A 24,024-nucleotide genomic window follows, 5' to 3' on the forward strand; every position below is an offset into this window, starting at 1 on the left:
TTGTTATCCCCCCCCCCCCCCCGTGAAACAGAATTCCTTAGTGTCTTTTGCTTCTTAAGCTATGTTTTCATATACAAAGGGTCCTATTTGGCTTTATAGTCTCTTAATAAAGGATTTGTCATTGTATATTGGTGTGGCTTCTTAGGGTAAGCTTTGTCTCCATATCTGGCACCTACTGAGAAACTTGTGGGCTTGGGGACAAGAAGTGGCTCATTGACTCTTGTCTGGGTGAGTCCCAGATCTGTTCTTCTGTGTCCAGAAAGGTGGCCAGAAACAGATCAGTGTCTCCCCAAACTCAAGAAGTGTGCATGCAGACGAAAGCACACGAAAGCACACGAAAGCTCATACCAAGAACTAAAACAAAAAAATTTTTTCCTTCCAGTAGCACCTTAAAGACCAACTAAGTTAGTTCTTGGTATGAGCTTTCGTGTGCATGCACACTTCTTCAGATACCAAGAACTAACTTAGTTGGTCTTTAAGGTGCTACTGGAAGGAATTTTTTTTTTTTGTTTTGACTATGGCAGACCAACACGGCTACCTTTCTGTAACTCAAATTTGAGGGACAGATTTGGGGAATTTACAGGGTTGGTGGCAGTTCCACTAGTCAGGGTTGGTTTTCCTTGGGCATCATTTGGTTAGCTGGCAGCATTGAAACAGTAGACTCAGCTATACAGCTGGAAATAAAACATTTTGAGTGTGTTTTAAGTGCAATATACTATGTGGCATTAGATAGCAATGGTGAGCCCTATGGTAAATTCAATGTGTTTTTAAATTTTTTTTAAAGCATTTTCAGAATGGTTTTTATATGTATGTAGATTTCACAACTAGCTTTCTGTAGAGGGGAGTAATACTCCCTCCTTTCTCACAGACTCGCAGGCATGAGATAGAGGCAAGAAACACTTATCAATATATTCCCACATCCTGGGCAGAATTTCATTCAACCCTCATTTATCTATATTTATTTATTTATTTCATTTATATTCCCACTTGTTTCCCCAAGGAGTGCAAGGTGGTGTACATGGTTCTCCCCCTCCTCATTGATTCCTCACAACAACCCTGTAAGGTAGGTTGGTCTGAGGGGCAATGATGAGCCCATGGTCACCCAATTATCTTGATCGCCTAGTGGGAATTTAAACCCTAGTCTCTCTCATGTCCTAGTCTGACACTCCAACTACTACCCACACTGGCTCTCTATACAAAGCAATATAATAATAAAAAAATTCAAACTAACATGTAACAATAAAAGACAGACTCTGTCCCCCACCCAGCTCCAAAATTGCAACGGATATAGCCTAAAACAATGTACATGACCTAGGTCATAAGTAGGCAAACTAAGACCCGGGGGCCGCATCCAGCCCAATCGCCTTCTAAATCTGGCCTGTGGACTGTCCGGGAATCAGCGTGTTTTTACATGAGTAGAATGTGTGCTTTTATTTAAAATGCGTCTCTGGGTTATTTCTGGGGCATAGGAATTCGTTCATTTTTCAAAATATAGTCCGGACCCCCACAAAGTCTGAGGGACAGTGGACCGGCCGCCTGCTGAAAAGGTTTGCTGACCCCTGACCTAGGTGAATAAAAATATATTCACCTGAGGCTGAAAAGGCCATAGAGGTGACAGGCAAGCCTCTATGAGGATGCTGTCTCAAAGCAATCTCTGCCCCTAAACTAAATGGGAGTTGCATATTCAGACCCAGAAACCTCCCCCCTCAATAAATTCACACAAGACTTAAATTTTGGTTTTTGGCAGAATTTAGGCCACAACTTTATTGATTACAGAAAGTGTGTAGGCTCAGAAAGTGGTTGCATAGGCTCTGGTTTGACTAGATCCCTGCCATGCAGGTAGCGCTGACCCAGGGTTCCAGCATAGGCCAGCCAAGGGTGAACACCTGAATAAGCGGAAAGCCGGGAACAGGCTATCTCCACCACCCAAATGCCCCCCTGGACTCAGACACGGGCACAACCCCCTCTCAGGGGTTGACCAAACCAGCTGAGTCCCTGGATTCCTTTAACGGAATACCCTTCACATAGGAATGGCAAGAGCGTTCTCCCATCCCTATCACCTGAACCAGAGCCTATCCGCCACACGAGCCCTGCGCTTGCCACCAACCAATCACGCCTGTAACAAATCCCTTAACTCCACTGATATGGCAGTCAGCCATAAATCATTCCCAATCACAGACAGGTGAACCGCATCAAGCCCATAAAGGGATGCATATTGGAAGGTAATGCCCAGGTGACGGATCACCATCCCGCCCAAGGCCAGAACCTTCTTGGCCACTGTGCTCTGGATGCACCTCCTGGCCCTCTCGGTGGCAGCTGGGCATCGGTTTCCTCACCACTCACGTCGCTGCAATAGTTGTGACCAAACATTTTGAGTCCAGGAAGAGCTGCCTTCAACTCTTCCAAGTCCTCCTGCATGCGGGTCCGCAGGCTCAAGCTGGGAGCTTCCGGCAAATCGTTCTTTCCCAGCTGTACCACCATTGCCGCAGGCGTGCCTTCCCTAGACACCTTCACCCGCACTGTTGGGAGAAGCTCCTCCCAATGCATTCCTCATCTGGATATCCAGGATACGCACATGTGGTCAGGGAGCCCGAGCCTGTGTCCAAATCCAGACTCCGCCGCCCTCCTGCTGGCCCAGTGGACAATGCAGTCCAGACTGAAAGGCCTGCTGCACCGAGACACCCATATGCCTGGGATGACCCCCAGGACTGGCCGGGACCGGGATCCTGGAAGACTGAAACTGGGGAAACATAGCCCCAGAAGGACCCAAAGCCTCACTCCCCTCACTCACATCAGAGGGACCAGGGGCCTCATACACAGTAGAGGGAGAGGAAGCGTCAGGCTGGGAATAAGCCTGCCTCCCAAACTGCTGTGCCAAAGACTCAAGCTCCGAATTAAACCTAATCAGAACCGCAGGCCAATATTGGCCATAATAGCACCCAAGCGAGCCAGCATTTGCTGAGGAACTGCTGGGGCCTGGGCTGAGTGAAGGGACTGAGAAGGGCCTCTAATTACCCTCTTCGAAGGGAGAGCATGACTAGGATTCCTCTTAACAGGCATCCTGAATCTCACTTCATGCAAAATAATAGCAAAGGAAACACTATTAACAAACTCAATTGATAAAATGGCACGGGGGGGGGGGACTTCCTGGCCCCTAAAATTTCCCCACCAGCAACTCAGAGGATTATAATATTCAGCTTGATGAATTTGCCACAGCAAGCCTAATTCCAAGCACCCCAGTCTGCAACACAGACGGAAACAGCAGTGAAAAAACGCTGCCCAGAAGAACCAGGGGAAGCAGGGAGCTCAGCAGATAGGGAGAGCGCAAAGGCAAAAGCTGTGGGATTGCACCCTGCAGAACACAACAACCAAGGTTGATGTTCTCTTGGGCAAATTAAAACAAAACTAGTCGGTAAGCTCCGCAAGGAATAAGAGCTGCCTAAGTGACCAACCAAGGGTGGCGCTGTGGGATAAATCACTGAGTGTAGGACTTGCTGATCAGAAGATTGGTGGTTCGAATCCCCGTGATGGGGTGAGCTCCCGTTGCTCAGTCCCTGCTCCTGCCAACCTAGCAGTTCAAAAGCACATCAAAGTACAAGTAGATAAATAGGTACCGCTCCGGCAGGAAGGTACACGGCGTTTCCGTGCGCTGCTCTGGTTTGCCAGAAGCGGCTTAGTCATGCTGGCCACATGACCCGGAAGCTGTACGATGGCTCCCTCGGCCAATAAAGCGAGATGAGCACTGCAACCCCAGAGCCGGTCACAACTGGAGCTAATGGTCAGGGGTCCCTTTACCTTTACCTTTAAGCGACCAACCAGGCAGCGAAAAGCTCTGAGACCAGAGCTTGCCAGGGGCCGAAGGGCCCATGGGGCAAAGCCCCTGAAGGGGAAGTGAAGGGGAAGGAAAGGAAAAAAGGGGTAAAATTAACAAAATGGAATAACTTAAGATACATTAAATAAGGAATAAATAAGGAAAAATATCACCAGAACAATCGTCGCAGGTAGATCGCTCTCTCTCTCGAACCATGATTATATGGTTTGACAATTTGTTATGTTGAAATTGTATAATAAAAACATTTTTTTTAAAAGAATCCCTTTGGGGACCTGATGACCTTTAATCTATCTATTATCACCACCTTTTGATATAAAATTCCCAAGGTTGCTTACAAATAATATTAAAACCAAATGACAACAAATACAACCATGGCATTTCCGCAGAATCCTCAAGGGCCATTTAATTAAAACCACTGCACACTAATTAAAAGCCATTAAAAGCCTGGAGAAACATAATTCTTTTTGACCTGGAGCCTAGTAGTAATTGATCATGGCATCACACAAGTGTGATGTCCATAGCTGATGTGCTTTGACAACAGTCACATCCACTCTTATGGACCATTTTAACGGTCATGGCTGCCCTCAAAGAATGCTAGTGCAGCCATGAGTTGTCCACAACTGAAGTGGGATTTGAACTGCAGGTAAACTATTGCAGTCCATATCAAGATACTGAATGGCTTCAAATACACTGTAGCTAGAGATAACCCTCACAGGCTCAGATAGGAGCTTCAAGGAAGAGGCATGTATTAGGAGTCTGAGTGCTCTTTCATTTCTGATTATAAAATGTTTGTTTGGTGCAGACCTTCTGTTTGTGTCTTCCCCAGCTGTTAAAGAGTATTGAATGCACATCTCTCTCTCTCTCTCTCTCTCTCTCTCTCTCTCTCTCTCTCTCTCCTGTACAGTGCATGGAGCACAGGAAAAACTGCTATCCCATCAGTTTACTCATAATAAGTAGTGGCAGGTGAGGTGGTTCAGGTGGTGCAAGGTGAGCTTGGCATGGTGCAGTGCATTGCAAAGGAGCCACTGTGATGCTTCTGCTGCCATGCACTACACCACACTGAGTCTCACTCCTCCCTCTCAGTAAGTACCAGTGCTCACTGTGCTGGGAAGCCAGCAGAGCAGCCATGCCCCCACCCATGGCACCTCACCACCTGCTATTCCTCATAATAACAAGTAAAATGAATATGCTTAATAGTGCAATCCTATAGGGTCTACTTAGAAGCAAGCCCTGTTAAATTAAATGGGAATTAATCCCGAGTAAATGCATATATGTTTGCAACCATGGTTAATTTATATAATTTATTATCTCAATAATTGGTGCCAGCCACTAACTTAGATGGCTTTTAAAAAGCATTAGACACTGTGTGAAGGTTGGTGTTGTAGTGCTCCACTTGAAGACTCCCTGGGTACATCTGACTGGCTGCTGTGAGACGCAGGATGCTGGACTAGATTGTTGCTCTGGTTTGAGCCAACAGGGCTCTTGCATTCTAATGGAGGTGTAAATAAGCAGGAGAATTGCTATCCCTGGTACAAGGAAGTGGTTGGGGCTCAGAGCTTCTCAGAGAAAGCAACATGCCCTCTGAATGATTCAAGTTATTTCAGCTGTAACCCTCTATAATTCCTTCCTTGCCTGTGAGCAGATAGAGACTGTTGTCACCAATGTGGGAACAATTCCCTTGGAGGTGCAAGATCTCTCTGTAGCTCCAGATCTACGATTAGTATCCAATTAGCATCAATTGTTTTGAACTTCAGTCAGCTCTAAGAATGTGTGAGAACATTCAAATGCACGTACAGAACATGGCCAGATGGCGCTTCCTGGTCACACTTACAGTTTATTCATGTCTGTGCAACTGTGAAAACAAAGAGTAATTATTCTGAAGTGCTTCTGAACTGTAGACCAGGTATTTAAGATCAGGTTAAATATATGCTGTACGGCTTCTCTGGGACTTCAGTGGAGTCTGAAAGATAAAGTGTAGTGATTCAAAGTTCAGGATCTCATGGGGTGGGACTTAGTGAAGCCCAGGGAAGTGGGGTCAAGGGGTGGCAGCCAGTAGGTCAAGGGCATCTCAGCATGAATATGGGAGCAGAGGTAATAGCGAAGTTGTCAGTCAGGGCTCAGCCCTACCCAGACCTCATATCTAAGGCATGATGAAGAGCAAGGGCAACTGGATCCTCCACTGATCTCCACATTGCCAGTGATACTAAGAAGCCACTGGGTCTGGCCATCCTTGCCCCAGGACTGGAGATCCTTACTCCGGTTGCCTGGGCTGGCTGTCAGAACCACCACCGTCCCCGTACTCATCACCCACAGAAAGGGCAAAAGAGATGATGAGGAAGGGACAGGACAGTGAAAAGAGGGAGCAGCTGAAATGGCTGAATGCGCTCCTTAGGCATCACATGTAGCATGGATGAAGACATACCTATAGATGGGGCATGAATTAATTCCACTTGTATTTTAATGCAAGTTCATCAAATCTGCATTTCCCAAACCAATACATGAACCTAAATGCAGCTCTCCTTTGAAATTTACACTTCTCCAATTTCTGCAGCCCAAGAAGCCATATAAAAATGTGCTTATTAGTGAAAAGCACATGAGAACATATTTATATTAGTGAAAACAGCATACAAAAATCTACTTTGTTGAGGGGGGGAGTTTCCTACATAAATGCAAGCCTAGGCAAAACAGTGTACAAAACTGCTTATATTATGAAGCATGTGTACAGAAACACATATGAATTTTCACACAAACTTTTTTTAAAAAGGAAAGATCCACAAATGTATGTGGATATGGAGCAAACTGAACTTGATTGGAAACATGAGAAACTGAACTGAAAGATTTGTTCACCACTGTCCTCAGATCAGTTTCCCAAGGGAACAGCCTTGGAATGAGGGAACAGGGACAGCTTTGAGGGGCAAAACTAATTCATCCCCTTAGAGTTAAATGGTTTGGGGGAGTTGATTTGGATATGAAGTGTGTAGTGATTATGATGGGCCAGGGACTTTATTGATTCTAGTCCAGAGTGAGGATGGAGTTTGCCCAGAGACACTTGTCTCTTGATAGGAATGGTTGCCTGGTGAAAATAGTGATTAGCTTATTGCTTGTTGCAGGTCTTGTTGAAGTTGTGATCTATGTCACCTGAGAGCTTGTGCCTCAACTCTTTTTTTACCTTTGTCCCTGCAAAACAAAATTGTCCAACAATAATGCTAACCAAAGCATAGTGCATGGATCATGTTCTGCTGGTTCCTCCCCATTAGGCATCTGCCAATCTGTATCTATAGTATGGTGTTCAGCTCTGGGTGTTGTAGTCCAGGATAGCAGAACTTCAAGCCTGGGGGCCAAACACAGCCCCCTAGGACTTTCGCCTCAGGCCACACCCATCACCAGTCCTGCTTCGTACCTTCCTTGAAAGTTCTTTCGCCAGACTAGAATGGGTTTTTGAACTCTCATAATGCTTCTTGCATGCCCAGAAGATGGGTGTGTGTCCAAGGGAGAGTCTGGGTGTCCAGACTTTGTCTGAGTTGGGTGGAAACAGCCCCAGATTGCCCCAGGCTGCTTGGGAGTAATCTAGGGCTATTAGGGTTTGGGACCTCAGTGGGCAGGGAGATGTCAGTGGGAAGCAGTCACACTGCATTCCCCTGCAGGGGCTGTGCTGGAAAAGCAAAGTGCAGAGTGCATAACAGACCCTTCAAGTGTCCCTATTTTCCAGGGGTGTCCCTGATTAGAGAAGCCGTCCCAGTTTTTGATTTGATCCTGTAATGTCCCTGTTTTCCTTAGGACATCCCTATTTTCATTGAAGAAATGTTGGATGGTATGGTAGGATGTCTCTATTTTCATTTGAAAAAATTTGGAGGGTATGGAGTTATCCAATTCCCGAGCCATCTGAAGGCAATCCTGTATAGGGAAGGTTTTTTTTAAATGTTTAATTTGTTAATGTTTTTACATATATGGTGGAAGCCACTTGGAGTAGATGGGAAACCCAGAAAGATATAAATAGTAAAGGAATATTAATAGTAGAATCATCGTTATGGAATCAGATGTCCCTCTTTTCATTGGGGAAATGTTGGAAGGTATGGCATAGCCCTAGAACACATCCCCTTAAATATGCCCCCATTTCATTGGATGCCAGGATTGGACACTCACCCTTCCTTCCATTCTGAGGAGAGGTGAGGTACAAAAGATTATTTCTGTGAGTGAGCATAGTGGTGCTTGATGTTGGTGTCTTTCCTCCCATTGTATATCATGGTACTTAATAGAGAGGGGGTAGACTCAAAACATTTTATAGCACTTTCTATTTTTCTGCTCTGTTTCTGCCCTTTTCTATTATGCCCCTTCCTAAAGCAGCCATTTTGTGCTATGCCACACCCCACAGCAGCCATTTTGTGAGTGGTGCCCATAACACTTCCTCAAAATTGCAGTGTGCCCACTGGCCCCAAAAGATTCGTGACTTCTGCATTATCATATGCAGCATCCCTGGCAAGACTCATTGGGGCAGGGATTCACCAGGGACAGGAATGAGGGACTGACCTTGCTACAAAGAAATATTTAGAGGAAAGGCTTTTGGGTTTTCTTTCTGCTGTTGTTGTTGTTGATGCTGCTACTTAACTGAATGTTTTGAGTCTTGTGCTTCTAATGGTTTGTTAGTTTTTATGCTGTTACCAGTCTTCTGGCACTTTAGATCCACAGGGAGGATACAAATAGTCAAATAAATGAACGAAAACACTTAGACACACGGGCACAAAGGTACCACCATGTAGATCACAGCCTGTAGCTGTGAAGTTCATTTTGATCTGTTCAGCACGACAACCTATTATTACAAGGCAATTTATGTTATTATAGCACATTTTCAACCCAAACAGCAAACACTTTCATTTTTTCCAATTGCAAGACCCAAACCAGTCTATGGCTAGGCTGGTGGTTGCCTGCTTGTCTTGGTAGAAAATGGCAGCATGTCAGAATTCTTCTGCTCCAACTTCAGCACAAACATCTACTTAGGTAGTAAATATTATTATTATTATTATTATTATTATTATTATTATTACTACTACTACTACTACTACTACTACTACTACTACTACTATTACCACCATTGTTTTTGTTGTATTAAAGCACCAGCAATGATGCACATCGAGTTTTAAAAAGTTTTGTAAGTTGGAAAGACAGATTCCCTATGCCCATGCTGTTTCTTTATCATCTAAACTTCAGCAGTGATGGAAGAGATGAGAAAGGAGAAAAACAGACAAACAGAAAAGAGCTATGGGTACCTATGGTCAGACTGCCCCGGGATTTCAGAATTCTGGGCCAATGAGATTTCTCTAATGACAAATCAGACTATCATTCCCTCTCCATATTTGACGGTTTTAAATTTATTCTCTGAATCTGATTAAGACCTTAAAAATAAGTTCTTTTCTATCTGTCTGTCTCATTTTTTCTTCTCTTCTCTTTGTCGCTTCTTATTTCTGAATGTTCTTAGCCTTGACCTACTGAAATTCCTCCGCCCCCATGAAAGATGTGGAAAAATAACTGCTTTTTTCATAAGGGTGAAGGGTTCAATGGAATATTTCAGATGGAATTTAGCAGCGCAGCACTTACAGACCCTCTAAGTGTCCCTATTTTCCAGGGACACCCCTGATTTGGAGAAGCAGTCCCAGTTTGTGATTTGATCCCAGAATGTCCAACTTTTTCTTAGGATGTCCCTATTTTCATTGGAGAAATGTTGGAGGGTATGGAGTTATCTGACTCCCGAGCTGTCTGAAGGCAATCCTGTATAGGGAAGTGTTTTTTTTTAATGTTTAATATCTTATGATGTTTTTATATTTGTTGGAAGCTGCCCAGAGTCGCTGAGGCACCCAATAAGATGTGTGGGGTATAAATAGTAAAATTATCATTATGGAATGGGATGTCCCTATTTTCATCAGAGAAATGTTGGAGGGTATGCACTTATAGCAGGATAATTTTTAATGTGAGGGTGGGAGTCTTACAAATGTAATTCGCTTATTTTCTTCTGTGAGCTTTTGAAGGATATATTAACGAACTGCTGTGTTTTACCACTACAGACCACAGCAAAAGACATTTAAAAAGTGGGTTGCATCTTACTCCCTGGCTCAAAGCAATGACAAGTCCTTGGCTTTCCGTCAATAAACCCGAGGGTTATTTTTGTGCGTGAAAGACACAGTGCGTGCCACAAGAGTTTCTATTTCCACATGCCCTGGACTCATTCTTCATGTGTCACTGACATTTTTAAAAGCCCCCCCCCCCTTTTTTTAAAAGTGGACCAAAGTGCTCCATAGAAATTCTCCAGCTTCCCTCATGGTCTTTGGGGGATGCTGTACTGCCAGGAGTAGTGCCACACTTGACAGATTCAATGCACCACAGAGCTTTCCATGGAATAGCTGGCAAGACTGTCCATATACTGCTAGGGAATATATTTCTCTCTGGTGGTTTTTGTCTACTTAAATGTCTCCAGCAAAAATTATGGCTCAGGTATTTTATCTTTGGAAGTAAGTCTTGAAATGTGCTTTGAAGAGGGGAGGGAAGTAAACCGGGGGGGGGGGAGAGAGAGATTGAAAGCAGCAAAAATGTATAAAAATCCAACAAAATTATTTGGTTTCAAACTGATGTTGTTGCTGTGCTGCCGCTTGAAGTCAGAAATGATATTTTACTCTGTAATCTAGCATCATTCACCTCCCCCTCCCCAATACCCATGAGGCATCAGAGAGGAAGCACAATTCGAGACTGGAAATAATCCAAGGCATATTTGTGCAGGAGTACGATAAAGATTTATCTCAACTTTGATGGAACAAATAAATACATTAAGGCAAAAGGGCTATCTTACTATATAATATTTTTGTAAGGAAAAAATAGTTGTCATGCTACAGTTAGTGTGGCTGCCAATGGGTGGCCACACCAACTGCAGCATGACAGCACAACACAAACAGCACCTCAGCAGCACTGGAGGAAGAGGAGAAAGAAAGGGAACACAAAGAAAGGCAGTAGCTGTGGAACTGCCCAGGCCAGTGAGCAGCCTAGGGGACAAGGAGGAGGTATTTGGGAACAGGCAGGCAGATAGTGTGGGGCAGGTTTTTCAAGCCTTCCTGCTCTTCCCCTTATGTTGTTGTTGTTGATGCTGCCGCTATAAAAAGACTCTCTTCTTCATTGCCTTCTCGACTACAGATAGCAATGGTCCTGCAGGAAGGGGAAAAGGAGAGAAAGGCTTTCTCCTCTTCACCCCTTCTCTCTCCCATCAATGGTGACAGTGACAGGGGGATATTAGTAAACTGTGGGGTTTGGGATTGGCAGTGGGGTGCATAGTTAAACCATGGAACTCACTCCCCCAGTAGGCAGTGAAGGCCATCAACTTGGATGCCTTTAGAAGAGGTTTAGACAGATTCATGGAGGAGAGGCTATGGACTAACCATGATTAAGACTGGACAATATATTAATATATCATCCAAAACCGGTTTGGAGTCCATATCATGATATCAGTTTCATAGTGTTTGACCTGGCAATATATTGTGAATCATGATGTGTGTGTGTGCGCGCGCGTGCTCATGTGCATGTGTGTGCACGCAATACAAAAATCAAATGGGGGGGGGGGAGACTTGTGAAGCCAGCTAATGCCTCTACAAAGCTCCATCCTTATTTCAGACATTGTCATATATTGTTATATCATGGTGTTTAGCTGGTGAAATATCACAATGATGAAAACCAGTTATCTCCCAGCCCTAGCCATGATAGCTATGCTCTACCTCCCTTGTTGGAGAAAGCACTGCTTCTGAATTCCATTTGCTGGAAGCCACAAGAAGGGAGAGTGCTTGGGTCCTGCATGCAGGCATCTGACTGTGAGAGCAGGATGCTTAACTACATGGACTATTGGTCTGTCCCAGCAGGCTCTTTGTATGTTCTTAAGAGAGAAAGGGAAGGTCAAAAATAGCTGGTATAGAGGGTGGATTAATGAAGAAAGTGTGTGTTGATGCTCAGGGGCTGTTGAGCATCTATTGGAAACATAGAAGAGGGTCTTTTCTATCTGTCTGTCCTTTGAAATCCAATTAAGTAAAGCAGGTAATATGAACACTTCAAACATAGCCCTGTTTGCCTCTTTTAAGAATATTGTTATATGCCACCCCAATCTCCACAACTGTGATCAATTCCAGAGGTTTCAGGTACTTGCCTAGGGTTTGTGTTTCCTTTGGAAATGAGGCGCAGCAGAGATTGTGGTGTCTTTATGATATATGGTTTATTTACACGTATATATATAACTTGAGACTATGATACAGGGGATTCAAACTTTACACTCCAAGAGGGTTTCATAGAATCATAGAATCATAGAGTTGGAAGAGACCACAAGGGCCATCGAGTCCAACCCCCTGCCAAGCAGGAAACACCATCAGAGCACTCCTGACATATGGTTGTCAAGCCTCTGCTTAAAGACCTCCAAAGAAGGAGACTCCACCACACTCCTTGGCAGCAAATTCCACTGTCGAACAGCTCTTACTGTCAGGAAGTTCTTCCTAATGTTTAGGTGGAATCTTCTTTCTTGTAGTTTGGATCCATTGCTCCGTGTCCACTTCTCTGGAGCAGCAGAAAACAACCTTTCTCCCTCCTCTATGTGACATCCTTTTATATATTTGAACATGGCTATCATATCACCCCTTAACCTCCTCTTCTCCAGGCTAAACATGCCCAGTTCCCTTAGCCGTTCCTCATAAGGCATCGTTTCCAGGCCTTTGACCATTTTGGTTTCCCTCCTCTGGACACGTTCCAGTTTGTCAGTGTCCTTCTTGAACTGTGGTGCCCAAAACTGGACACAGTACTCCAGGTGAGGTTTCATTTCTCCCATAGCTGCAGTCATGGATTCAAACAGTCAGCCCACTTTGTGCTCTTCAGCTTGCTGTGTTTAACAGACTGCCACTATTTTTCCTCCAGCCCATATCATCCCCAACTGCAATCCTAAAACAACTGCCCTCCTTCCAGCTCTACAAACTCTACTTTAAAGGCTTTGTCTTTCTAACTAATTCTGAGTTGTGGGAGGAGCCACCCTCATTTGCCCTATAGCACAGAGCCACTCACTTTCTCACAGCTAACGATCAATCTTAAGCAGGCCATCACCAGGCTGGCTCCTGGCTTTCGTGTTAACATGCTAAATCCCGTGTATGGCGCCCAGGAATTAGAAAGGGGTTCCAGGAATTAGAAGGGGAGCCTAGGCACCCCACAACTTCATAACAACATGATCTCTTGATCTTAGGGACTTTAACTAGTGGAGGAAATAAATATGTGTTCACAGATGCACAACCAACTGATGAAACAAAAGGTTTTGTACTGTGCTGAAATTGCCTTATTTTTATCCACAACATGCATAAATATATCACAAGCAATTATGTCCCTCCCATCTTGTAAATAATTCATCAAATGCCCTTGGTATATTTGAAATTCATGGTGTGCATCCATCCTGTATAGGGACAGAGCTTCCAGGACCTGAAAGGCAGAGAGATACTGAGCGTTTCATTTTGAATTTTGACATTTATAAACAATATTCTACCAAAATCACTGTAGGGCATATTGTAATATTTCCTGTATAATTAATTCTCTGCCAGTTGCATAAAAAGGCAATTTGCCTTCTATGATATATGGAAGCTTTTTTTATTTAACGATAAGTATAAACATCATCTATAAATGTAATGCCTTTCCTTTCCCATTCCTTGCAAGCTATCTTTTTACACCTGAGCTAAATAGTACTATTAATGTATCACTTCGTAAAGGAGTTTATGACTTTGCAAAGTATGTATAGATTTAATACTGTACTAAAAGATCACTGCAGGCAGCATGCCTTTGTTAGGAATAAAATGCTAAAGGGGAGAGACATCCCTTGCAGGGAGTATGTGTTGAGAAAGTCCTCGCCCCAGGGTGCTGCTTCCGGTCAGAGTATGTAATACTGAGTTAGATGGGCAATGCTGTAGCTGAGTGGTTGAGCATGTGCTCTGCATATATGACAGGAAAATTCAGGAAAGAAATATTTTTATGTAATGATCATAACAGAATCACAGATTTGGAAAATACCACAAGGGTCATCTAGTCTAACCCCCTGCAATGCAGGAATCACAACTAAAGAATCCAAGACAGATGGCCATCCAATCTTTGCTTTAAAACATCCAATGAGGGAGAGCCCACCACTTTCCAAGGGAGTTTGTTCTGCTGCAATGATAATCCTAAATTCAAATCCTTTGTGAGGAATCAAAATATGGGCTCCCAGACCCAGCCGCTGCTGAATAGGAGCTCCAGGGCAGGCTTCAGCAGTGGGTCCTGCCATTGCACTGGGTCCTTGGCAGTTACCCATGGTTGCCATCTGTTGACACCAGGCTTGTTTGCAAATGCAAAAGCATTTATTAAAATAAGCTTCAGAATGATAGGTTTCAAACAAAACAAAACAAAAAAAATATCAGTGAAAGTCCTTTCTTCTGCAGCCAAATTGGAATGGTGATCAGGATCATCATTTGCAAACGACAAGGAGACACAATGATCTCGTGGCTCTTCTCTTTAGGAAAAGGGTGAACCAAGGAGACTGATTCATCAGAAGCCCATTAAGGATTTCGGTCAGAGGAATTGTTACAATTCCTGGCTGCTGCAGTAGTGGAGTTCTCATTGCTGCCGGGTGTTTTTCATTTTGTTTTGTTGTGTGGGGTTTTTTTTGGGTTTTTTTGTCATAATCCCCTGTTGCTTCCGCACCCCACCACCCACACTGTCCTCTTGCAATGGCCATCAATCTGTCATTTCACAGTTATGATTCACCCAGCCCAAAATGAGACAGCATGGACTCCAGACACGGCGAGAACTGCTTACCCATTTTCGGAGCCATGATATCATTAAGTGCTTTGTCCATGGGGGACAGAAAGGAGGAAGAAAACTAGACTGCTGTCAACATGATTGCTGGTGTTAGTAATGGCAGGGAGGAAAGAGAAGAAGGTTGGGTTTTATTATATTCACACACACACACATTTAATGCAAGTAGTGTCAAGAGGAGAGGCTGTAGGTCAGGGCAGAGCATCCACTCTGCATACAAAAAGCCCAGGTTAAATCCCCAATAGCTCCAGGTAGGAGTGAAAATGCCCCGTGCCCATAACCATGGAGAGTGGCATAGACTGGCTGGATGCAGAGGAGGAAACCCCCAAGGAACCCCCAGGGGAAGAAGGCTCAGAACCAGGGGATTGGTGGTGGGATGACAATGAGTTGTCAGAAGGAGAAGAGGTAACAGGGTTTAGTGAGCAGGAAGGGACTGTGGCAGAGTGGTCCCAGAAGCAGAAGCAGGGGGTGGGGGTAAAGAGGCAGTCTGGGGGCAGGTTGCTGAAGAATCCAGGGAATCATCCCTGCTGTGACCAGCTGCCCTTCCTCCAGTCTCCCAGATTACATAGAGGAATGAAGAGTGCTGAGCCAAGAGAGACAAGACAAAGGAGTCTCAGGTTGCTGGACCCAGGGGAGGAATCTTAGAGGACAGTGGGAAGGCAGTGACCCTCTGTCCTTGCAACTGCTTCATTGGGGCAATACTTGCTGGGAAGGGTCACTGTGACCACTAGAACTGAGCTGTTTTGTTTCTTTGAATATAGAGTTAACGTCACTTGACATCAGGTGCTTTATTGTTTAACTTCTGACCTATGCCTGACTCCAGCTCCTGACAGAGAGCCACTGCCAGTCAGTGTAGGTAATATGAGATAGATGAACCAATAATCTGACTCAGAATAAAGCATCTCCATATGTTCTTATCTTGTTCCTGTAAAGTAGTACAAGATGGTAGAACAACTGTTGGAAAAGGGGATAGGACTGGGAACTCTTTTCTCTTTGCATCAGTCCAGGACCTCTTCTGAAGGCCGGCGGGGGGCGAAAGTCTTTGCTCCCCCCCCCCGCCTGCCTTCAAAAGCCGTCCGGGATAGCGGAGAAACGCGCTGCGCTTCTCTGCTATCCCGGGAAGGCAGGCGGTCGGGAGCAAAGACTTTTGCCCCCCGCCGGCCTTCAGAAGAGGTCCAGGACCTCTTCTGAAGGCTGGCGGTGGGCGAAAGTCTTTGCTCCCGACCGCCAGCATTTTAAAAGAGGTCCCCGGAGATTTCCCTATGGGCTTTCTTCTTGCGAAGCAAGCCCATAGGGAAATTCGTCTGGCAAAGCACCTCGAAAAACAGAAAACTCTTTCTTCTTGCGAGTTTTCCATCTTGCGAGGCATTCGTCTTGCGAGGTACCACTGTAATAAAATGAGCATATGTAACCTGGCATGTGCCCAACTGCTTATTCCCTGACTATACAATGTTTTTAGAGATAGGAACAGGCCATCTCCCAGTGGGCCTCAACATGCAGCCCAGCTGCTGGCCTCATCATCTGTCCCATTTGAGTGGTGGTTTGGGGGCCTCATGGGCCACAGGGCCCTGGACCTGAGAGGCACCCCTGTCTCTGCTAGGGATGGGTGAATCTGTCAGTTTGGCTTTCTCTGAGCTCCCTTTTTTCTCCAATCCTACCCTCAGTTCCCCACATTTTCACAACAGTTTACAATTTAAAAAAAAAATCCTCATGAAAATGCATCAGCATTTTAACACAATTTTACCCTAGTTTCTCCATTTTTGTGTGTAATTTTGCCTGGTATACACATTTTTGCAAAGCAATTATCCTAACACAATGCACTTCCTAAGCTAGTTCATGTGATATGTGCATTTCTATGCATACTTTACCGCAGCATATGCATCTTTATACACATTACTTGTCTGGAGAACAGCATTGCAAAATTCAGAAAAGTTCCAGATTTCAAAGGACGGGTGCATTTTGGTTTGCGTATTGTTACAGGAAGTAAAAATAAGATTTGCCTTTAAATGCAAACTGAATCAAATTTCTTCCCCATCTCTAGTATTCATCTACCTTTTCTCTTTCCTCCTAAGATGAACCAGCATGAAATAGATAGATATTGGCAATAAATTAAGGACATTTAAATGCAATCACAACTGTAGAAATTTAGGGCCTGCAAATTCCCATATTTGGCTGAAGATATTCATTGATGGTGGAACCTTCCCAACCCTATAAAGATAAGATTCATTTACTTGCCAATAGCCTATACTGCACTGGCTTTTGAAGCAATTTGCTTTAAAAATTGAAAAAAGGGGGGAGAGAATGTGTGAGTATACAATGGACCAAGTTGAGCTTACAGTGGTACCTCTGGTTAAGAGCTTAATTCGTTCTGGAGGTCCATTCTTAACCTGAAACTGTTCTTAACCTGAGGTACCACTTTCGCTAATGGGGCCTCCTGCTGTCACCACACCGCCGCTGCACAATTTCTGTTCTCATCCTGAAGCAAAGTTCTTAACCCGAGGTACTATTTCTGGGTTAGTGGAGTCTGTAACCTAAAGCATCTGTAACCTGAAGCATCTGTTACCCGAGGTACCACTGTATTACAAAACTGTTGCAATTGTAACACAAGACTAGATGCAACCTCCATGCCCAGGAGTAATATACCTCTGAATAACATTTTTTAAGCAGCAGACACAAGAGAAGACTATCATCTTCTTGTCCAGCTTGTTGGCTTTGTGGAGATAGCTGGTTACAATGCTAGACATGATGCTGGAAGAGATGGCCTTTGCTCTGCTCATTCGCATCCACCTGTTAATAGTCAGCAAATGTTACTATCTGGATAGCTGGCTACAGGAAAGATGGAAGTGGAGCAGCACTCTCGAAACCCATGAAGATGCAGGCACAATGGAATCCAGAACTACCTGCCTCCCCCAACCTGGTGCCCTCTAGATGTCATTTGACTCAACTCACACCAGCACTAGCCAGCATGGCAGGGATGAAGTTCTACAGCAATAGTTCTACAGCATCTCAAGGGCACCAGGTTGGGAGAAGGCAGATTCCCATCACGTCATCTTCAGGATTCAGCTTTTTTCTCAGGTTCTCCGGGGAAGGACTGAATCTCAGGATCAGGTGCCATGAGGTTGTATCCAACAACAACCATACTCGGATTAGACTCATGAAATTAATGGACATGGCTAACTTAGGGACATCAATTTCAGTGGGTCTATTCCTAAGTATAGGTAAAGGGACCCCTGACCATTAGGTCCAGTTGTGAACGACTCTGAGGTTGCGGTGCTCATCTCACTTTACTGGCCAAGGGAGCTGGCATACAGCTTCCGGGTCATGTGGCCAGCATGACTAAGCTGCTTCTGGCGAACCAGAGCAGCGCATGGAAACACCATTTACCTTCCCGCCGGAGTGGTACCTATTTATCTACTTGCACTTTGACGTGCTTTCAAACTGCTAGGTTGGCGGGAGCAGGGACGGAGCAACAGGAGCTCACTCCGTCGCGGGGATTTGAACGGCTGACCTTCTGATCGGCAAGCCCTAGGCTCTGTGGTTTAGACAACAGCACCACATAAGTATAATTGAGTATAATTCAAGTAAAATTGAATGCAACCTGGGCTTTTACCACTTGGCTGATAGCAATTTTACCATGCAGTCTTCCTGCCACTCTCCCTGCCCATCATGCTCCACCTTGAAACTGGGAGAAGCAGTATGTGGGGAGCAGGGGGGAAGGGGGGGAATCAGAAGCAGACTTCTACTGGGACAGGATATATGTCCATCAAGTCCATTATTGTCCACTCTGACAGCAGTTTCCCAGAGTCTCAGGTACAGGTCTTTGCCATCACCTGCTCCCTTATCCTTTTAACTGGAGGTGACCTCCTGCCTACAAAGCATATTCTCTTCCTCTGAGCTACACTACCTTATCAACTCTAGTTCATCCCTGTGCATGTTAACACATACATGTGCATGCACCCCAAAGCATCATTTTCAATGTACAAGAAAATAAGGGCCACTTCCTTGGTATATGGGAACAATTGGAGCACATGCATTAGTAGAACATGTTGTTCAAATTCAGAGAGGGTCAGCCTCTCTTTCCTGTTGGAAGGCTAATGCATAAGAGGCTGCCTGCTGTGATTTGTGAGTCAGTTCCAAGAAAACAGTGTTTTGAGAAAATATTACAGGAAACAACAAGGTATTGGGGCAGAAGTATTCAATGATGTTAGCCTTCATCTCATTTAAATAGCAAGCAAATGGGTTGTGCAGAGTTTTCAATAGCACTCGTGCTTCTTTGAGCAATGCTTTCAACTGTCATCTTCAGGAGTGAAGAGTGCTCATTTTGTTGATATTTTTTTAATTTTATTTTTTTGGTAATTTAGTTAAAGAATAAAAGGAGAATTCCCTGGATGCCTAGTTCCAAATTTTTGGAGCAGGCACTCTTTGGTGAGATAGAGCACCTTAAGAAATTTAAAATCACAAAACATGCAACAAAGTAAAGTGTGGAAATATAGGTTATTACACATTTAAAATATCCTCTTCTAGGTTCTTTCCAAAGTTCCCCACTTTCCTTAGCAAAGAAAGAGACCACACTTTTGGTAAGTTAAAAATGGTTTACTTACAAACTCTTCAAATGTCAGATTCATGTGCTTTTCCATACAGCACCAAGAAAAGACAGGCAGTACAACTTAGTTTCAAAAATGGTAAGAGCTTCTAAATTATGTGCATAGAAACACAAAGATGGCTTGCTAAAGCCATGCAGTCTGGTTCTTTGAGAAACCAGTCCCGACATCCATAGTGGTTTGTTCAAATTGTGCAAAAAGGCTTTAGTTAGCTACATAAGCCTGACAAGATAGCTTACACTATGGTCTTAACACCTTCATGCATTAATTAGAGTTAAGCATGTTGGATAAATGAGGCTGGATATATCCCACTTTTTTTGTTTTAAGCTTTAGGTCAGTACTCAGCCTTAGCTCTAAAGCTATGAAATCAGGGAAGTCATTATGGTCTTCATTATTCTTTGCAGTCTTTCCGCCTCCGAGGAGCCATTTTCACACGTTACAAAACACTGTGAGGCATGAAGGACTCTAAGGTAGATTAATACTTTCACAATTGATGTGTGTAATGCATCCTGATGGCCTCAGGGGCACACAAAGCATTTGGCTTGTCTTGGAACAGTTTGAATAAGAGGAAAGGACCATTTGTTATCCACAATTTCAATACCAGAACAGTGTATGGAAGGAAATATTATAAGTTTCAGATAATGAGGAGATTTTGAATAATGAAGGTTTAGGCTTATCACTTTTTATTTCATTTTAAAAGAAGTATATGCTGCTTCTAATTAAAATAATATCATGGGAAATACACAATAAAACAATGTAATACAAAACAATATTTCAAAGACAATTCAATGTACAGTAAACACAACCCAATAAAAACAATATATAACATTTATGGTAGACAGGAATCATTCATTAGTATCAGCGGGCAGAGAAAGCTTAGGGATGAGCAAATCTGTAAATTTAGTTTTTCCTCAGTTTCTCTATTTTACAATACTATGTTCAGTTCTCTACATTTCCACATCAGTTTGTGATTTTTTTTTAAAGTCCTCATGAAAATTCATAGCATTTCAGTAAGAATTTGTCCTGATATGCCTGTTTTTTGCATGCAGTTGCACGTTTTAAAGAGCACCAGTAATAAAAACATAATAAAAAGCATAACTACAGACAATATAATAATAAAACAGTCATAATAACAACACACACACACACACACACACAGAGAGAGAGAGAGAGAGAGAGAGAGAGAGAGAGAGAGAGAGAGAGAGCGCCTTAACAGGCCATATATTATTTAATGGCCAAAGGCCTGAGTAAAGAGGAATGTTTTTGCCTGGTGCCTAAAGACATGTAATGAAGGTGCCAGGTGAACCTCTCTGGAGAGAGCATTGCACAGTTGGGGAGCCACCACAGAAAAAAACCCATTCTCGTGTTGATACCTTCCAAACCCCTCAGGGAGGAGGGACACAGAGAAGGGCCTCAGATGACAAGCACAGGGTCCATGACGGTTTGTATGGGGAGAGGCAGCCCTTAAGGTATTGAGGCCCTGAGCCTTTTCAGATTATATACCCCCGATTTTCACTTCCCACTGTTCATAGCCTGGCATGCCAGATTTCCATTTAAAAGAATCACTCAGTATCTTACCCAAATTCACAATCCCTAGGTCACAACTAAGAAAAGCTGCATATAAGCAAAAGTTTTACAGGCTCTGGATTCAAGATTCAAAACTTGCTCATTTCTGTTATTACCTAATTATTACCAACACCAGTTCTTACTACTCTCAGGACTTGTTCACACTTCACTTGCCCCATTCCTGGAAAGCATGGGTCCAAGTGGTTTTCTATTTGCCTCCCTCCCCTCTGATTTTCCCAGGAAAACCCGTTTTTTACCGCTGACTCAGAACAAACAACAATCTGTGGAAAACGCAATGGATGTTTGTTCCGATTCATTAGTAAAGAGTGGCTTTCTCCAGGGGAAAATGGCAGGACAAGCAGAAATGTGAATGAGATCTCACAGATTTTCCTCTAATCAGTCTTATGCCATGCCCTGGCACCTAATTATTTGGTCAGCATTACTCAGTTCATCTCAGCAACTGGTCTCTCAGGAACTTTCGCTTCCCTTTTTCTTCTCCTAACCCTTCTAGTTTCACTTTGCAATTCAGCCTTCTCCTTTGCAAGCTGTCAGGGACTGGGCAGATGAAGAATGGTGGAGACCACCTCCCCATCCTGCCCCTTCCAGGGAGGAGGAAGAGGAAGACAGTTTAGATTTACAACAGGGGTTTGCTGGAGATCACAGCTCAGAGGCAGATTAGGGGGGAAATTGGGAAATAATGGGAGAGGAAGAGGAGGAAGAACCAGAGCAGCAGCTGGCTGACACGTTGTCATTAGAAAGCATCCCAGACCCCCCATCTCCCAGAACCCAGTGAGCCTTAAAAGTAGGAACGCAAAGAGCTTGAAGATAGAGGGCAAGTTGCAGCACCCATAGAGGAGATGATGAGAATGAGGAATGAGGAAGTGGGAGAGACGAGGGCTGGAGATTCACTCGGGACAATGCCATTATCCAAGAGGCTGGGTTCTCTCTCTGTAAAGTTTAAAATAAAAAAGGATGGTAATAAACCTTTTCTTGTCTTTACACTTTCCTGGGCAACCAGCTGGGAGCCGCTGACGGCAAGCACTTAAAGATGTAAGCAATTAAATCAATCTTGTAATAATCCAACAGTCTCCCTGAATAGTTCAATTAATAAAACCATTGCTCACATTTCCCCCTCTCTGACTTTTCCCAAGTCTAAAGTATGTAATATTATCCTATGCCTCTATGAAATTGCCATCCTATATCCTATGCAGAACATATATCCATCTGCCAAAGTATACTGCATACCACCTATAAAACATTTAGCTCCAAGATTCCAGCAATATCACCAGCATACTGAAGAGTCTGCCTAATTGCCCTTCTTTAAAAGATATCTCAGAAACTAAAAGTATCTGAAGGGCAGGGCTCGAATGATCATTGGTTGTTGTTTTTCTATATGGCATGGTTTTATTTCTTATATGAAAATTGAGGTACACAGTCACTCTGTGTCAGCAGTACGTGTAAACATTTGGCTTATCTAAGACTTTATAAAACCTTTATTCTTAATATTGATGGAGCTCAGAATTGGAGAATACTTTCATTTTTATATAGCTTTATTATTTGTAATGGGAAGCTTTGTATGAGTTAATACATTATTGTTATTCCCTTGGTGATGCACTGCATCTTTGAACTTTTCTCGTTCCAGGCTATGGTGCTTTATGGTTTACATTTTAAATTCTTTGCTTTCTTTATCCTTGCACTTAAAAAAGACAAATCTATTTTAAATTAAACTGCATACCTCCTAGAAAATCCTTAACCCAAAATTCCAAAGGCATCATCAACATACGGAGGGTACCATTCTCTGTGGCTTCTCTGTAGAGGGTACCATTCTCCCAGGGGCTTCATATAGATGTTAAACAGCATTGTGGATAAGTTGATTACCTTCAGCACCCCACAGTAGAACTACCAAGGGGTCATAAAAATCACCCATGGTTGCTCTCTGAAACCAGTCTTATAATAAGGAGAGAAGGCACTGTAACACAGTGCTTCAGTCTCCCATCCCACAACAGGTGGTCCAGGAGGATACCATCAAAAGCTGATGAGAGAGCAAGAGTAACAGTTTTGAATTCCCCATGTCCCTCTCCCAGCAAAGGTCATCCATCAGGAAAACCAAGGCCCATCCCACCCCCAATCTGGGCATGAACCCGGAGAGAAATGGATCTCAATCAGAGATTGAAAACCCCTAGTCTGTAGGCCAGATTCAGCCTTTCTGGCATCTTGATTTGTCCTGCCCTGCCCTACCTAACTGCACCTATGATATAATACAATGTCAGGTGTGGGGCAGGTAAAGTCACATCTGTAGAAGAACAATCAGGAATCTGAAAATGTACTGAATTTTAAACCTCCTTATTCCTAGTGATTCCGTTGCAGTCACCCACCATGGCTTTGCTTGCTTCACCCATTGTGTTTTCATAGTTTATAAATCAGGGAAGTAAGACCCTGAGAAGTGTCACAGTCTGCCAAATGATAAGCAATATATTGAGCTGCATATTACAAGGTCTGTGCCTGTGTTTGCAAAGATCTTCAGCAGCACCAGAAAATGCCTCCCCCCTTCCATGATTTTTCAGCTCCCTTTCGCAGAGAATGTTCACTTATTCATAAACATTCCCTCACTCTCAGTTGCTCTCAATTTTATCAAAGTGATGTCACCACATGACCAAATATGACAGGCTGTGTGGTACTCTGAAGTTACCCTGAAGGAACACGTGGGAGGAAAACTAATTGCAATAGCAAGTAGGAGAAACCATTACTCTAAGCATGACTTTTTAAATCATGAATATTCACACAGAAGGACATTACTTGCAGTGGGGTAGTACAAAGCCACCTACTAGACCAGTCCTACCCAAGTGAGTGCCCGCCATAAGTTTTGCTCAACAATTTCCATGCACTATAGCCAACATGGCCAATGACCAGGAATCATGGAGTCCACCCAGTCCTAAACACTTGGATTCTGAGTTCAGATTTGCATAACCACAGGCATATACACAGATCTCACAATCCCTATAATGAACCTCTTTTTGTATGCACCTACAAGCATATGTCAAGGAGGGGACCTGTTTTCTAATGAGCCCTATGGTGATCCTTCCATGTATGGTCATTGCATCTGCAGAAGGATGAATCATAGCCTAAGGCTGGTGGTTTTCTGTTTTTCATATGAGAAAAAGGGGTTTAGGAATTTCTGGGTTAACAAAA

At 43.7% G+C, this 24,024-nt stretch overlaps 1 protein-coding gene across 2 annotated transcripts in view; it reads left to right on the forward strand.

Moving 5' to 3' along the window:
- TRPC5 (transient receptor potential cation channel subfamily C member 5) overlaps positions 1-24,024 on the forward strand; it is a 178,396-nt gene that overhangs the window by 94,733 nt on the left and 59,639 nt on the right. The window lies entirely within an intron of this gene.

Source organism: Podarcis raffonei, chromosome Z (genome assembly GCF_027172205.1).
Source record: "Podarcis raffonei isolate rPodRaf1 chromosome Z, rPodRaf1.pri, whole genome shotgun sequence".
Taxonomy (NCBI): Eukaryota; Metazoa; Chordata; class Lepidosauria; order Squamata; family Lacertidae; genus Podarcis; species Podarcis raffonei.